General features: G+C 38.0%; 1 long non-coding RNA gene across 1 annotated transcript in view; it reads left to right on the top strand.

Moving 5' to 3' along the window:
- The first annotated feature begins 3256 nt into the window (after positions 1-3256).
- Positions 3257-14251, top strand: part of LOC126761296 (uncharacterized) — a 159117-nt gene continuing 148122 nt past the window's right edge. Inside the window, exon 1 of the long non-coding RNA XR_007667354.1 lies at positions 3257-3473. This is a non-coding gene — a long non-coding RNA (uncharacterized LOC126761296). The remainder of the gene's footprint in view (positions 3474-14251) is intronic.

Here is a 14251-nt window from a genome sequence, read left to right as displayed (position 1 = left end):
GGGAAAGAGATATGAAGTTGATGATTTCACTACAGAAGTGCTGAATTTGCAGGCAGATTGAGTATGTTGGTCGATATGCTCCTGAAAAGTTATATTAAGGTGCATCTCGACTTAAAGTTTTAAAACTTTCTCCTGCAGAGTCGGGTGTTATCAAAGTTTGGAACCATATATTTCTGGCATACATGTCTTCCGAAAATTTTAAGTAGTTTCTCTTGCAGTTTCGGTTCAATAAATGATTGCATCATATATTCCTAGAAATTATGAATACAAACAATCCACCTGTTCCCAAAATTGTAAGAAGTAAGAAGAAAGTGAGAAAGAGAGTGTGGGAGAAAAAGAACGAGAGATTTGAGAATATCGGTCGCTATATTCCTGGACACAGATATACATCTCTTCTCAAACTTATAATAAGTTTCTCTAAGAGTGTCGAGTCTAATAAAAGCTTGGACCATATATTTTTGAAATTATAGAGAGCGAGTGAGAAGGGCGGCGAAAAAGAAAGCGGGAGTGAGTGGAAGGGAGAGAAAATGAAAGAGAGAGAAGGTGAGAGAGAGAGAGAGAAAATGAGAGAGCGAGAGAAAAAGAGCAAAAGTGAGAAATCTTTTTTTAAGTGCTGAAAAAACTATTTCAGACGAGCTTATTAGGTGCTTCAGTCTGTAAAACACCGTTATATTGGTGAAATTATCACTTTTGGTTAAATCTAAGTGTTGAAGTTATGATTCGACATCCTTCACGGTATCCGAAAATAATCAAATACGTTTTCCAATGCTGTTATTAAGCCCAATGGCCAGTTAGACGACCGCAGTTTTATTTTTTCAGTGTTTACAGGTGTTCCAAAAGTTCTAATGTATAACCGAGAAGCGACTGCAGTTTACTTTTAACGGTTCTGGTTATTTTTAGCTGACGACATCGCAAATTTGTTGCCGCTTTTCTCTGTTTTCTTTTTTTGTCTCAGTTATTGCTCATCTTGGCCTCCAACTAGCTCTTATTCACGAACCTAACCTGCCTTAACTAAGTCAAAACCAGCAAAGCATTACGCCTGTCGCTTGTAGCAAAAAATTTTAATAAAAACAGTAAACAAATTTGTTGCTCAACAAACAGAGCTTCCTTTTGGTGCATGCCGCACGCGGCTCTCCTCCTGAATTGACATTTCCGTCTAAGCTATATTTCATTCATAAGCACAAGCCTTATTTGCATAAGACTGAACTCTACTTAATGCTTTGCTGATACAATATTTTCTAGAGTGTCAAAAATCTTATTTGCCTATTGACTTGACTAATTGCTACGTCGGACTGCTTTGCCGAACTTAACACAACTCAAAATTAAATATTTACCAAACAACTTTCTTTGTTAACTGTCGAACTACTCCTTTGGTAGTCTGTGTAAATATATAACCTGTCTCTACCCGAATCTCCTTGCGACATCTATTTAATTTCGATTTATTTGTCCATTCGTCTGGCGTGGATTTGTCCTCGTTCGTTCGCTCGCTCACCTTGTTAACACTTCTGAGCCAAGAAAACACGCAACAACAACAGCAATCACTGCTTGCAACTTGTGCGGTCGAAAAATACGTAGCGCAGCAAATAATAAAGCAAAACAGTTGCCATTGTCAACCATTATAGTTATGGACAACTGCTATGCGGCATATGTGGTGGCATTTGTTGCAATTGTTGCAACATGACAGTCACATTACACTGACGCTGCACTGCACTGCACTGCACCGGACAGCGCTGTACAAATATTTACAAATGTTTCCTTTTACAGGTGCTGCTCCGGTTGCTTGTGTTGCCTGCATTTGTTGTTGTAGACTTTTCATGAATAGAAATTCAGCTATTCATCGGCCGGCGAGCGCATTTCACACTTTCCCATTCAGCATGTTGCCACACAGTTGCTTTTTCTGCACCGTTTATTTATTTATTTATTATTTTTGTGAAAATCGAAGCCTATGACTCGACTCAATAGTTATAAATAAATAGTAATTGGATGAAGCGAAGTGCGTAAATAAACAGATAAGCAAATAAAGAGAATTTAAAGTCATTTCAAAAAGTCACATAATGTTGTTGTTGTTGGTTTCAACTTTTTGAGCTGTAGAGTTCATGCTAACTGCTGAAAGTGTCCACTTTTCTTTAGAAATTGGGGTATAGTAACCGCTTTCATGCATAAGAATTTGCTACGCAGCAGTTGGAGATCGCACAAGACGATCCCTTGGGTGCTGGGAAAACTTGCTTATCATTTTGTTGTTACTGACTCTAATACTAACACTTTTGTCATTAAGTTATGATGTGTCAAAACTCACTTTCTTTAGATTTCTGCAATTTATTTTTAATGATCTTTGATACCAAAATTAATAAACAAAATTTTCGTGTCATTTCAGGTGGCCGCTCAAGTTTCCAGGCACGTAGTTAAAGTTTGCACATTTCTAAATTAGGTGTCTCTGAAAAATATTACCTAACGCATCTACATATACAATAGGATACTACAAGAATAGGTTGGGTTAGGTTAGGTTTATCTGGTAGCCCAATAATCCACGCATAGACCCGTTTTAATCCTTTGCGGTCTCTCTATAGATACCTCCTACAGTCTATCATACCGTATGGACCCCAGTTGCTTATAGCGTAGTCTCACCAATGCGGGACAAGTTCAATTGTTTCCCTGGTGCCTTGCTTTAGACATTTCCTGAAGTCTGCTCGATCAGTACTACAAGAACAGCCGAGTAGTCTTTCGGGAAGCATAAAAATACAGAGATCAAAGAATTTTCCATAAAAGGCCCATACAAAACTTTGAGGTGTATTTGTGGAAGTTTTAGGTCTCAAATACTCCACGTATTAGCCGAAAAAATACCCAAAATTATATTTGAAGCATTTTTCATAGTATCTCAATCGTAGGAGTATCACTGTAGGAATCTCAAATTTTGTTTTTCTTGTCATTTGACTCTTGATTATTTTCTTTTTACTAGGTTTTAGGCTTCAGGTGATCTAACGGTTCTTAAAAAGACCATCCAAAAAAGAATATTTCGAGCAATAAATATTTTCAATTTGAAGGCGCAGATTTCTTGTCTTTCGACTATGTATATATATGGACTCCCAGGACCCCCAATAACTAGCTAGTTCAAACAGAATATGTAGTAGATATATGGTAGATAATAGTCGAAAATCTGTAAGACCCCAGATAGTATTAACAGCGAGGTTTCGTTAGCATCAATTAAAAAAAAATGCCATGTAAGGGCAATAAATCATAGAATTTTTAGGTTTGCGTGCTTTTAAACGAGTCTCCATCAAAGTGCTAGGTATAGTACATAATTTTAGATTCATAATGCCCCAGCAAGCATTTACAATGAGGTTTCAAAATAGCAGTTCCATGTTTTTTTTATTTCGTTTTCATCAAAGTGCTAATTGGAACTCGAGACGGACTCCCTATTGTTGCTGTCAGCGCTGAAAGCCAGTCAACCTTGCGACAGTTTAAAGTGATAAAAGGTAAGTCAACATTTACTAGAAACTATTATAAATATTGTTCTTTTTTTAGTGACTACTCAAGCAATATTCATTTCTTCTCAACAATTTGACTGTTCCCGAGTGAGTATGAGTCATCTTCATCTCATCTCCTTGGTTCAAAACTTGTGCTGGTTCGAATATCTTCGCTAACTAATTTGCAATAAAATCTTATTAAAAGTTTTCATAATGATTTTCACTATATGTTTGCTTATAATTAAAACTTCAAGGTAGCATGTATCCACTTGGTCATTGAATTGATAAAACAGTTGCACGATTAATGTTCTAAGAAATGCAATTAAAATTGACATGCGAGCATGTCATACTCTGATACACTTATCGCTCTTGGAAATTGATTTCGATGATATCATGAAGCATGGTTAATAGCTTTTAATTAAGAACAAACTAGTGCCAAATTAATATTAATTTTATATGGTAAATATATTTATAGTCATTACTATCATTTTGGGAATCTAATACCTTAAACATACCTGATACCTGCGTAACTTTACTTTCATTTTCACTACTGACAGCGATGCTTTAAAATTACTCAGTCTGAAACAGTGCTAGATTTTCGAAAAAAAAACTCTTAGCCAGATAAAATCCGGGTCAATACCGGAGCTGTAAAATCGGCTGTTGTGTGAATTTTGTGCTTCTATGAATCCGCCTCTTCTATGAATCCTACTCTAACTTTTTTCGCTTCGTCTACAAAAACCTCGTTTGAAATGTTGAAATAGAAAACGATAGAAATGCCAGGCTCCCCAAAAACCGCATGTTGCAATCAGTTCACAGCGTTTTTCGTGACAACGACGCTCCATATAAAGTTCCAATTCATATTTGCCACCGGTCAGTTTATGTTTCGCCAGCTCAATGAAAGGAAAGTTGAAAAGAACTGGAGTTGAAGCCAACTTTTTGCTCGAAAACATTTTTGCAATACAAAACTTAAATACATTTCTTTCCGCATGCGCAAACTTTTCAAGGTTTTTGTCAACTTGTGCCAAATTTGTAGCGAAAAAAGTGCGCAACTTTAAGAACTTTCCAATAGGAAAACCACACGTCAACAACAACGTAAAGCAAAACTATGGCTGAGCTGCAGTAGTTTCTATAAAATAGAGACTCGGTTAGCTGTCCACTGTTAAATTTAGTTCAGTTTTTAGCCGGTTGATGACCGTTGCAGCTGCTGCTGACAGCCTGCTTTGAACAACTCGCCTGCTCTCACAAAATAGGTTGATATGTAGGTGCTAGTTTTTGAAAGAGAGAATACGAATGAATGGTTTTAGCGGTTTGCCACCTACATGATTATAGTCTTCTATTGGCTTTGTTTCCAGGAATCATGCTAGTGAAATTGAAATGAAACAACAGTTAAGTTTTTTTACTTGCTTTAGTTTGATATTTCTGCATTCTTGTACTGTTATCTAGAGAAAACTAAGATTCGCTAACCACACCCATCTTTGCATGAAAAATGCTGTGTAATCTATTAACTCTGGAAAGTAACTTTTGGTACCAGTCGATGAAGAGGAAGAAATCATAATAGTACTTCTTTTACAAATTTCAGATTTTTATAGATATACATATATTAGTGCCATAGTGCCTAGGATCTTTGTTTATTGCGGGTTCTGTAATAAGAAGGTTTCAGCTGAGTAGTAAGTGACTGGGACTGATCTTTTGCAACTGAGCCTAGTTTCGGGATTATCCGTATTTGCCTCGAGGCATTTGACGTAATCGTCAACTTCTCACTTTAGCTTGCCTTCAAACAGATGTTGTTTGGTTACCCAGAGAATACTTGGTCTAAGACCAGAAGTTGTGAGCTGCTTGAGCCATATTTAAAAGAAATGTTTCTGGAAACTCCCAAGTGAATGGCGCTCAGAGAACTTCCTCACTTGCGTGAACTTTTACACATGACTCCATCCTCCACTTCTACACATTATTCCATCCTGCATCTTCCGATAACTTCTTCTTAAGAAAACCTATATAATCCAACTAAGAATCCCATTAGATGACTTTGATCCAAGTATTACTCAAAAACTCAGCCAAAACTCTGATGAGTTCAGTTAGCAACAGATGTTTCCAAATTACGCCAACTGCCCGGCAACAGTTTTATCTCTGCTGCAGCCAGAAATTTTATTTCTAGCTAGACATTTGGTAGATTTTACAATTTTATTCAAGGCAACGCAGACATTGTCGTGTCATGGCAATCTTAGATAACCGCATTTTTTCCAAATTAATTTTCTTTTACTAATTTTCAATAATTGATTGACCTCGTAACGGTGTTCAATTTGCCACTATCGCGTCGGAACAATGCTTCCGTTCCAATAAAGCAGCAAACACGCACTTGAAACGCAGATAACAACAATCACGTTATCAATTAAAAGCAACAACAACGAACACAATAAGGTTACGTGTTATGGCATATTACATAACAAAGCAAATTAAGCTCGACGCAACATTGCCAGCTCGCACAATACTTTTGATTGGATATCGAATTTCAGTAACGCAACGAAAGCGAGTGTGGCAGCAACAACCGGGCGAGCGCGCTGGGAACCGAAACGAAAACGGTAGCGGCCGTCTGCAGCGCGACTGCAAAAAAGCGCACACAAACAGCAGGGGTTAGCCGCAGCTGCACTTAATTAGCGGCTATTAAGCAGGGGGCTTGATAACTTGAGGAGTACGCCAAATGGCGTGAGGAGCCGGGTGAGCGGTGTGCTGAAGTGTCGCGGTGAAGTGCGGCAGCGGACTTGACGCTTTCGTTTATTAACCATGAGAGTTTATTGAAGACGAGTTGTTTGGCAGCTGATAGTGTGGTTGTTGTTGTTGTGTTTGTTAGTAATCGTTCTGCGTTCGCCCTTGGACGTCTCAGCTGAGAGTCACTGTCGCTGTCGCCTTGAAGTGTTAATTGATTTGATGCAACAATTGAGCACATACTTACATACATACTGACATGTTGCAACAGTGTTGCAGCCACTGGTCGTTTGTGCCGCTTTGTGCAGCAAGTGCTTTGTCGCCAGCCGTCGCATTGCGCTTTTTAGTATGTCTGCATAACTGCTTACTGCCTTACTGGCTTCTGTGTGGCAATATGCCTTAAATGTAAAATTTTTTGTTGTACCGTGTTGTTGTGGTGTGTCTGCATTGCAGTTTTTGCTCTTCAACTTTCAATCGAAATCAATTAACTAAGATTGTTTCTTTACTATTTAATGCAATTGAGTTTTTCTTGTCGCTCGATCGTTGTCTTGCCTTTTATGTTGTCACTTTTGTTGTTGTTTGTATCGTTTGATGTCGCCACTCTTTTGCTACAAATACATTTTATCACAATTAAAGAAACAGCGGGTTTTAGCAAAGAAATGAAGACGCCAGCTAGTCAAGTAATTAGTAGATCAGTCAAAGTGAGCGAGTAATGCGAGCAGTACTCTCTGAGAGTACCTACAATACATAGTATATATGTACATATGTAATAGTATCATGCAAAGTATCGCCATTCTGAAGCTGTAATATTTTTACTTTTTCCTGGGTCCCTGAATTCCAACCCAAAAGGACTACGCCCGCTTGGCGGCCAAGAATGAATAAAGCTAACTTTTGATGTTCTGATCTGATGTGAATCGGATTCCGGTGAAAGCGTTCAGCCGGAAAGACTGAAAGTCCGAAGTGATAATCTCTGGATTATAAGATGGATGAGTTCATCATTTATTTGTAGTGTTGTTCAATCAAGCAAACTGTTCCAAATGTGAACCGGATTCCAGTGTGGGTACAAATAGTCCGATGAGGCATGCTCTGGATTTTAAGTTGGGTGAGACAAAACTTCTCAGTCGCTGTTTTCCAAACATGTATTTTTTAAACGGTCTTTCAACGTGAAGCCATGATGTAAAACTCGTGTGTAGTCGCCAATTCCGGATGTTTTCGCTTCTATTTGAAGAGTTGTTCAATCAAGCAAACTTTTGATGCTCTGTTCTGAAGTGAACCGGATTCCAGTGTGGGAAAAAATGGAAGTCCGAAATGACAAGCTCTGGGCTATAAGGTGGATGAGATAAAACTTCTCAACTGCTGTTTTTCATATAGTTTTTTCACCGGTCTGGCAACATGAGGCTAAACGCTGTCTCGATGTAAAATTATTACCGCATGTCTAGTCGCAAATTCCAGTCGTTTTCCGCCACAAGCTCTATTCAATTTAAAGAGTTGCTGGAGGTAGCAATGCCATAATGATTTCACCAGATGCTTATACAGCATGCTTTTGATGTCAAGAAATACAGCGCTTACGATGGCGTCAGGAATATGCGGCTTTAACACTGGTTTAATTGGTTTTCCAGGCTTCTCATTTTAATTTCGGGTTATCGTAATGGGTCCATTCTTCATCACCACTTAGAATTCTGACATGCAAATTGGTCTTTCAACTTTCCCTAACTTCAATCTCAATTTCTTTGCTTTATTTTCAAAGATTCTTCACCTTATTATGGCAACACTCATGTTGAATAATGCTTCATTTCTCAACGTTTTGTGTTCCAAGTTAAAATCACCACTTTTAAGTCGAGCAAAGTCTCATCAGGGATTGCTTTCAAACTATAATAATCTGTTTTTGTAGGTATTGATTTGTATTCTTCATTGCTGTTACTTGTAGCTGTTCATCTAGAAATATTCAAAAACCTAGAGCAGAACTCTCACGACCGGAACTAGAGCGCACGACTTATCTAATATATCTTCTTCTACTTTATTAGCGTAGACACCGCCTTCGCGATTATACCCTTGTTTACAAAAGCCGAGACTGTTTTGTTCCTTTATTCGGCTGTTTTTGCGTGGCGGGTCCCAAACCCAGCAAACAACCCTGGAGGGGAATTTACTATATATACTATATACCAGAGTAAATTATTTTTGAAGGCAAAACAGTAATCAGATTTAAAAAGATAAAATGACAAAAATTAAAGAAAATATAATATACGGGCGTTCTCGGAAAGAGGAAGGGGAGGGGTGTGATTGAATTTTTAGGACTTAAGCCGTGTCTTAACTCAATTTCCAGCAAAACTACGAGCCCTATAGAAAAAGGTTATAGAGCAAAGTTGTTGCTAATGAAAAAAGCTTCAACTTTTGCAGCAAAACCTTTCGGATATAACCTAAAATGTATGTAAAAAATTCATATAACCGAGTTTTTTTTGTTATCTTGCTTTTTTCAAGGCACAATTTAGCTCAATATTACGGGTTATACAAGTATGAATTATATTAATTCCAGCACTTGCTTTGTAATACGTGTCTGAGTCATGTAATCGAAAATATTTCTGTTTTATTGATGTAATACATTTGGTATTTCTTATGGCAAGCTCATGTAGCACACTACAATTAATTTGTTTTGCAAAAAATAACATTAATTAGAAATGTCGCGCGGCTTAGGCTAGCTGAATGGCCGCGAAATTAATAGACTAATTGGCTGCGCAGACGCTTGAAGGTCAAAGATGAAGCCAGAAATGTTTGTTATGATAATATTATTATCCGTCATTTACATATTTTTCAAATACCGTAAAGTTTTATTCCGCTATCATCATTGGTTCCTAATGTTTATATAAAGAAGGCATCAGATGGAATTCAAAATAGCTTTATAAGAAGGCGTACATAACTGTAAAAAGTTGAACTGTAATGAATATGCTTCTTGCAATCAAAATGTTCCTTCTGCCACTTCTTCCGTAAAATTTAGAGTTTTTTGTTAGTCGGTTAACGCTGAAACATTTGTAGATTTATTTCTTCCATTTTTGAACTGTATATGGAAATACCTAAAGGAAACGACTCTGTAGATGTTTGAAAACAAAAACTTTAAAATTATTGAAATGTTTTGTGCCAAATTAAAATCTTTATTTATGGCTTAGTTATGACGTTTTTCGGGCAGTTTTTTGCCCTTTTAAATACGACCAAGTTTCATTATTTAATTTTTTTACTCAAGTTACAGCTTCCGGATTTCGACTCTACTCGTCGTCGATTTTGGTATATATAACCCTATATCTGACTCTTTTAGTTTTAGGACTTACAAACAACCGTTATGTGAACAAAACTCTAATCCTCTCGTTAGCAACATTGTTGCGAGAGTATAATGATTAAAGATGTTTACTTAAAATCAGTTTTGTGGGGTTTCTCTTTTTTCCTCTTACCTTACTTGTATGTTTTATACCCAGAACCTTGAATATATCCTATTAAGTTTACGAAGCTGTTTGTAACACCTAAGGCAACGTCGGAGACCCCATAAATGTCCATAGCTGAGTCGATTTAGCCATATCCGCCTTTCTGTCTGTCTGTATATGGTGTACACGAACTAGTCCCTCAGTTTTTAAGGTATCGATCTGACATTTTGCACATTTGCTTTCCTATTCCTATCTAAGAAGTTGCTTATTTGTCGGAACGTCCGCTGTCATAGCTGTCATACAAACTGAATGATCGAAATCAGGGCTTGTAAGGAAAACTTTTTCATTAAACGAGCTATATTCACAAAATTTTGCAAGAATGATTATCTAAAGCAGTCCTGCAATCTCCGAAGAAATTGTCCAGATCCAACCACTCTAGCATATAGCTGCCATACAAACTGAACGATCGGATTTAAGTGCTTGTATGGAAAGTCGTTACATTTTAAGAGATATCTTTAAGAAATTTGGCATGCATCGTTTTCTCAAGCAGTAGTGCAATCTCCCAAGAAAAAATTCTGTTTGGAGCACTATAGCATATAGCTGCCATACAAACTGTACGATCGGATATAAGTTCTTCTAAGGAACCTTTAGTATTTGTGAAGGATATTATAAATTTTATGTTGTTTTTAATGAAAACAGCTGTCTTTATACACCTTCCTTTAATAAGATTGCCAATTCCTTTTTATTGAAGGCAAAAGGATTTTCAAAGGCTTATAATTGGTGCTGTGCAAAAATCGTAATCTTTTCTTTCAAATAAAAATAGCATTTTCTTCAACAAGCAGCATTTTTCGAATTTTCCCAGCACACAAGCGATCGAAAATTTTCACTCGGCATTCATTTTTTATACAACTAAATGTGTACTGTTAAATTGGCCACTATTAAGAACTAGAGGCTAGCAAATTGCATGGAAAAACGTAACAATTTTTCAACACACAAAAAAAATAAAAAATAAATACAAAAAAAAATACAAAAAAAAGAAACACAAAAAGCGTAGCCGTGAGCTATGACCCAAACCCAATTTCCCAAGACCGCATCGAACCTTGCTTGCTGCATGAGTGCGCGGCTGCGGGGCAGCTAAAGAGAAAACTGCCAAAAGGAGCAGCTGCCACGCATTGCTTGTGAGGCGCATTTCTATGCACAAGCACACTATATAAAAGCAACAACAACTCGCATATCCTTTATGCACTTTGTGTGCCTTTGTCCTTTTGGCTGCATCTTGCACCTTTTGCGCCCTAAACTCACGCTAACGGCACTGTGTTGTTGCACAATCTATTCACCATTACGATATGGCCAATGAAATTGCAATAACAACAACAGCAGCCAGTAATGCATTGACAGTAACACTTAACTGTTACACCTACAGCGTAATTTTCTCATTACCTTGGTTGTGGCACTGCTAACTGGCTGGCGTAAGTAGCTCACTGACGCACTTGGTTGACTCTATGCCATGAACGAGCCTGCAACGGATGTTGGCAATTTTATTTTATATGCCAGAAATAATAACAACAACAACTAAGATGGTATTTTAAAGCAGCCGAGTCGCACACAAAGCAAATGCATGCAACATGAAAAGTAAATGTGTACAACAACAAGCACAACAAAGCAACGCTAACAAGAAAATGAAAATTTGTGCTCAAAGGAAATGTTTTGCATTTGTTTACAAAATATTTTCATTGCATGCCTCGCACACCCGGCATTATTTGTAAATACGCTGCCGCCTTCAATATCCTCATACCTGTGTGTCAATGTGTGTATGTGTGCGTGTGTTTGAAAATTATAAATTGAAAATTGTATGGCCGCTTGCGGTGAAATTTCGTGCACAATTGACTATGAAAATTCCTGCGATTGAACCTTTTTGGCTTTGGCCTTTTGTGCGCTGACTGCGTGCAACCTCCCCTTCCGCTCCCTTCGCTCTTTCTTAAGCTACGAAATGGCTTGTAATGCCAATAGTCTGTTGTTACTTAAAAATGTATCGAGAAAATTAATGTGACTTCACTTCAACTGGCATTTGTAGCGAACAGCAGGATGTCCTTGCAACGGAACCCAGTTGCATGAATACTCACACACATATATACATACATGTATACAGAAATATTGATAAAGTACTATTCTGCTCGCTTACAAGCTGCTACATAAATAATTTAATTAGACCACATATCGACAAGCGCACTCGTGTCCAACGCTCAGCAATGAAAACGAAGACGAAGACAGGGTAAGGGTGTGCTTGCCAGCGTTTGATTGACACAAGCAGGGTGTAAGAACTATTGTGTCTTCTTAGAAAGTGGCTAGTGTATGCGTATTTAGCAGTACTTTTGTTTTCAAACATTAAACTCTACAAAGGATGCCAGTGGTTTCTTATAAGTCATCAATCATTTGCTAAATAGATAGGCGGGAAATCTACAAAACTCTGCTTAATGACGAGCAAATACTTTTTTGCGTGGAAATTAAGGTGTTCATGTGAAAATAGCAAAGCTGTTTAATAATATATTTTGAAAGGGATTTCTGGACTTCGCTAAAATGCCAACACAACTCTGACATTAAGCGACTTGTGAAACGTATGCAGTTTTCTTCGAGTCTCTGTTGAAGCTCCTGTATACCACAAAGGTTTGAATTATAAACGATTTATAGCAGAAAAGATAATTTGTTTTAACGGCACCCAAGCTTACATACCAGGAAATCGAAAAAGTTCTTAAAGTTTCTTTGAGAAGGCGTCACTAAAACTAATACTTAAGTGAAGTTAGACCTCACCTAAGAACGATACGTGAGCACGTGTTGAGCTCTGTTGACTACTTGCAAGGTTCTTCTGACCCAGAGCAAATCTAGTCTAGTGAATCTTTCGACAAAGCTGTCAGCTTTTTTAACACAGCGATCGGTAAGCTAGTTCGATTGAGATCGTACATATACAAGCTGGCAGTCGCTAGAACTCGCAATCAACCGATTTATCCGGCCTTTATTAAGGCTTGGAATAGTTGCTGCATTTTCGGAATATGACCCAGAGAGTGTCTCTTGTGCTCAGACCGCTAAAAGTTGGTCACTGGAAAGAAATCAACGAGACGAAAGTTTATTTTGAAGAACAATAACAGTTGATCTAGAAAAAGTGTATCGAACAACTTGGAAGAACTTTTTTGTACGCCTTTTCCATATAACGGTTGAAAAAAGTTCCGGCCTGAAACATAGATGGCGTTTGGGGATTTTCAACCGCAATAAACTGGAAAAATATCATGATTTGACAACAAAGTCCAATCGACAGTCATCCGAGTGGGCTGCACACGATAAACCCGTCCAAAGCGTGGAAAAACGCAACAGTCGGTTGGCAAGGTCTGCATGGAATAATTTTTACTAAATACCTTGAAAAAGGAAGGACCATCTAAAACGACTATTATATAGCTTTATTGGACCGTTTGAAGAACGAAAAATTGGGAGCATTTGAAGAAAAGGAAAGTGATTTTTCACCAAGACAATGCACCGGAACACAAGTCAGTGAAAACGATAGCAATAATCCATGAATTGAGGCTCGAACTGCTTCCACAGCTACCAAATTCTCCAGTTTGGACCCCCAGCGACTATTTCTTGTTCTCAGATCAGATAAGAATGCTCGCTGGGATGAAATTTTAGTCGAATGAAGAGCTGAACGCCAAAGCTGAGGCTCGTTTTGAGGCAATGTACAAATCGTACAACAAAAATCGGTATCGAAAAGTTGGAGGGTCGCTGTAAGCAGTATATCACCCTTGAAGGGAACTAGGTTGAATAATAAACCGAATTCTACCAAAAAAAACCACCAACTTCACTACGAATCTTGAGGAAGTAGAAAATACTGAAAATGTCATGATATCCTAGGAATTGATTATATTAGAGTGAGAGAAATGCTGGAAGGAAGTTAACTGAGCTGTTCTGATACAGCCGGCTTTAGACCGACTCAGTAAGTTCGGTTTCTTGCAAGAACCTATCAGAATATGGACCAAAATGCTCAGGACCAAGATATTGAAGGTCCAGAGTATTTCAATTTGGTACGCCTTGGAACTTTCAATGCGTTTTTAAACCTCAAGCCGGCATTCACTATTCTAAGTTCCAGTACGTCGGCCGTCAATTCGTAAATGTCATTCGAAAAATGCAACGCTGTCATTAATTAAAAGCATAATTTAGTAATCAGCTTCAAGCTCGGCGTAAGCATATAGAAATGACCGCAATCAACAGCGTGCAGCACAGTAGCTCACACTGGCGCACTGCAGCAGAAATATTTGAACTCTTGAACTGCTTGCAGCACCACAAGCGCCAACTGTCGTAGGCTATATACATACATGTATGTATGCCAGGGATCAGCGCCAGGAGCGATAACGCCATCAAGCGCTTTTGTGCTACCGACAAGCGTCATCCTTTCATTGTCTGCCGCCACCGCCAAAGTGTGTAAGCAGTTCAACGCATGTATGTATGCATATGTGTGTTGAATTCTTCAGTGCGTTCAACATATTTATATACATATACTTAGACCAAAAAATGATATTTCATACACTGCCGCTGGCTAAGTTTTTTATGATATCACAACAACATTCACGCGCAGCAACAACTACGTGCAACATGGGTGCTCTTACTGCATCTCTCATTGTTATGCTGTCA

Source organism: Bactrocera neohumeralis, chromosome 6 (assembly GCF_024586455.1).
Source record: "Bactrocera neohumeralis isolate Rockhampton chromosome 6, APGP_CSIRO_Bneo_wtdbg2-racon-allhic-juicebox.fasta_v2, whole genome shotgun sequence".
NCBI classification, from domain to species: domain Eukaryota; kingdom Metazoa; phylum Arthropoda; class Insecta; order Diptera; family Tephritidae; genus Bactrocera; species Bactrocera neohumeralis.
Note: the sequence above shows the minus strand (reverse complement) of the source record. Positions and strands in the feature narration are given on the sequence as shown.